Genomic DNA, 3793 nt, shown 5'->3' on the forward strand with positions numbered 1-3793 from the left:
CCCTGTGCCTCTTCCTCCCGATGACGTCACAGCATACCTACGGCGTTCGTTGCCAGGAGAAGGCGGGGGAGCGAGGAAAGAAGGGGAGGAGTCAGATTTTTTACCTTCTCACCCCGATTTCATTAGGACTTCCGCCGGGCTCCTCGGAAGCGTCTACTGTATTTTCCTACCCTACCCAAACAGGGACAGGCTTTTCACCATAGAGATGTGCAGGACTAGAAAGTCGACCCTCTGTCCGTGCCTAGCAAAGATCCAGGTTTACCGAATCTCCTTTTCCACCGTTCCTTCTCGGAGTTTTTGAAATTGCTCGGTTGTCTTGTTCGCTTGGTTAGCCCGGCTTTTGGATACAAGTGAACCGTATTTGTTTTCGTATGCATATTTATTTATTTATTTATTTATCCAATACACAATACATATTGAAGAAAATAGACATGTAGTTATATATATAAAGAAAAAAATAGAAGAAAAGATATAAAAATAGAGAAGATATATGAAAGGAAGAAAAGATATATGAGATAAAGGAGAGACAATTGGACAGGGGATGAAAGGAACACTGGTGCACTTATGTACGCCCCTTATACATATGTGTGTGTGTGTGTGTGTGTGTGTGTATACACACACACACACACACACACACACACACACTCGTAGATTTCATGGATATAGGTATGTACCGTAGGTCTTGGCATACTCTGGTCTTTTCCTGTGTAAGGTTGATAGAATCCTGGCCATCTTTCGACAAGATCCCACTCATCATGTTCAGGCTGGTGCTTTTGGCTTTGTGCTCAGGTGATCTCTCAACTTTACACAGTAAAAGACCTCAAAATACCAAGACCTACATATATGTATATGTGTGTGTGCTGACTGGAAGGTACATGTACGTATACATACAGAAACAGTTTGGTTCTGCATCTTACCACAGCTGACTATTCCCAGTTGTCTGTTTTGCAGGCATTGTACAACTACTGTATAGTAATCCTTGATTTGCAACCACAATTGAGCCTCGAATTTCTGTTGCTAAGTGAGTTTTGTTCCATTTAACGACTTTTCTGGCCACAGTTGTTAAGTGGTTTGTTTAGTAATACGGTTGTTAAGTGAATCTGGCTTCCCCATTGACTTTGCTGATCAGAAGGTTGCAAAATGTGACTACATTACCCCAGGACATTGCAACCAAGGGTGAGTTTTACTTACCTTTCCCATCGGTTCGCATCACACTGGAACTGCACATTTGCGCAGGTGTCCACTCATGCAAATTAGCTGCAGCATATGCTCAGTTGAATTCAAGCTCTTCCGTGTTGCTAACAAGGAAATTAACATGAAAAACAGCTGTGGAACTGATCAGCTGTGCTTCAGAATAAGCAATAAAGGTCCGTACAAACGCGAGACCAGATATGCATGTGCAGAAGACAACAATAGAGAAAAAATGCCCTCCCCAAATCACAAAAATAAAAAATAAAAAAATGGTGGCACCCAGTTTGGTACCAACCAAACTGGGTCAGTGATGTCACCAGCAGGTTGCTACTGGTTTGGGCAAACTGGTTCAAACCAGGAACCCACCTCTGACTGCAACTGTCATAAATATGAGTCAGGTGCCAATGTCTCCATTTTGATCATGTGACCAAGGGGATCCTGAAACTCTCATAGGTATGAAAAAGAGTCATAAGACACATTTTCATTGCCATTGTAAATTTGAACATTCACTGAATGAATTTTTGTAAGTCAAATACTACTAGTGCTGGCTTGGATGCCTTCAAGCATAGCAGCCTACTAATGAAAAAGATGATTATTTGATTTTGCTGTTTGTGTAGCCATTTTCAAAATGGTCATGCAAACAATCTTCTAAAAATAGGGCAGCGGCATCTGGCTTCTCCATGTCCGGTTGAGATTATCTTTACATAGTATGATGATGCTGATGATAGCCTTTCATTGTGTCTGATTTTTAGCAATTCTATGGTCCAGCTCCACATTTTCCCATCTTGTAGGGCTTCTTTCAGGTGTTTTATGCTCTGGTTGGTGTTGGCTTTGATGATATCTAGCCATCTACTTTTTGGCAACTTTGTTTTCTTTTACCACTGACTTTTCCAATTGTAAACCATGGCTTAAAATATAGTTGGATTCACTCAATAACCTGGCTAGACTACAATGGGAATGGATGGTTTGGCTTTGCAACATCAGAGGATAAATCGGTTAACATAAGGCGTTCATTGCATGTATTTTGTTAACCTGAGTTTAACATATGTATATCTCTGCTAAGTCACAAAGTAGTAAACTTTGTTGGTGTGCTTTGTAAGCAGCGTAAAAGTAATAAACCTTGTAAAAAAATTACAATAACTCTTCAAACAAGAGAGGCAGCAACTGTTTAATGGCTTCACCTGTCTTCATGGGAATGCAAATAACCTAACTCAAAGGTAGAATATCAGCAAGCTTAAACAAGAGTCTAACACAGGGGTCTCCAAACTCGGCCACTTTAAGATTTTCGACTTCAACTCCCAGAATTCTGGGAGTTGAATTCCACAAGTCTTAAAGTGACCGAGTTTGGAGGCCCATGGTCTAATATTATGAATATGAAGCAACTCCCTCAATTTGTTTACAATGCAAAGTAATGGTATGTGCAATAGTTTCCTGAGATGCACCAAATTTAGTGCCTTTTTTTCACAATTGCATGCATTTATAGGTAATACAGCAGCCCTAAAAGCAATATCTGGAAAAATAGAGATCAGAAAGAAACAAATGATTGGATTCCAGTTCTCAATTTATATAAATCTACTTATATAACTATTGCTGAATAGTATTAGTTATATAAAACACTTTAAATGTCGGGGGGGTGGGGGTGAACCACCCTTCAATTATTATCAGTTTTCCCATTTTTCTTCTGTATGTGACAACTCTACTATCTAAAGGTGCTCCAATTACATAAGTATAACTATAAGGAAATCCCCCCCCCCAAAATGTATTCATTCTTTCAATCTGGGTGGTCTTTAAGAGTTCTTACAGTTCTACAGAATGCTTGCTCTGAAACTATTTTTCTCTTTGTCTCGCTTCTCTTATTTATTCAGCACTTCGTAAATACTAACTTATCTTGCTTTAATCAGCTGCTGCTGCTTCTTCTTAAATCTTTGCATGAGCTTCTTGTCTCCCAAATCCAGCAAAACATGCCTTAGTCTTATCTTCAGAAGCTTTCATGACCTTGTTCTCTTTTCATTCCAGCACTCTATTTTCCAACATAGGTCTTATTAATTTATAACTGGAACTTTTATGTCCTTCAATTGCTTCTATGCACACTTTTTCCTAATCCTTTCCTCTCAGGCAACATTAATATTAGACAATCGCTGACTATGTAATTCTACAATGTACCCAAAAGACAGTATCATTTACACATATAGTTTAAGAATTACCTTCTTATAAAAGCTTATACTTCTGTAATAGAATACCGGTAGGTCAGATTACTTTTTTCTGCTTCTCTTCCTCTGTTTATTACCTTGAATTTTAGATAATATTTCACCAAGGCTGCTAGAGCAAACTACTGTATGTAAACAGTCAATGAACTAATCTTCCCCATTCACTGATGTTACGTAGACTGTTAATAAATCATCTGCAGGAAGAGAAGCAGGCTTAGAGAAGCTGGATTCAACAATTTAACCTGGAACTATGTAAGTTTTCTACTATTGGATACAGGTTTGCATTGTTATTATGTACAAGTAAAAGTTAATAAATAAATGTAGTGAAGTTGATGGATTTGCCTTTATTATTGCACTATGTACATAGTAATATTGCACTAAGAAACAAAAAAGTA

Source organism: Erythrolamprus reginae, chromosome 1 (assembly GCF_031021105.1).
Source record: "Erythrolamprus reginae isolate rEryReg1 chromosome 1, rEryReg1.hap1, whole genome shotgun sequence".
Taxonomy (NCBI): domain Eukaryota; kingdom Metazoa; phylum Chordata; class Lepidosauria; order Squamata; family Dipsadidae; genus Erythrolamprus; species Erythrolamprus reginae.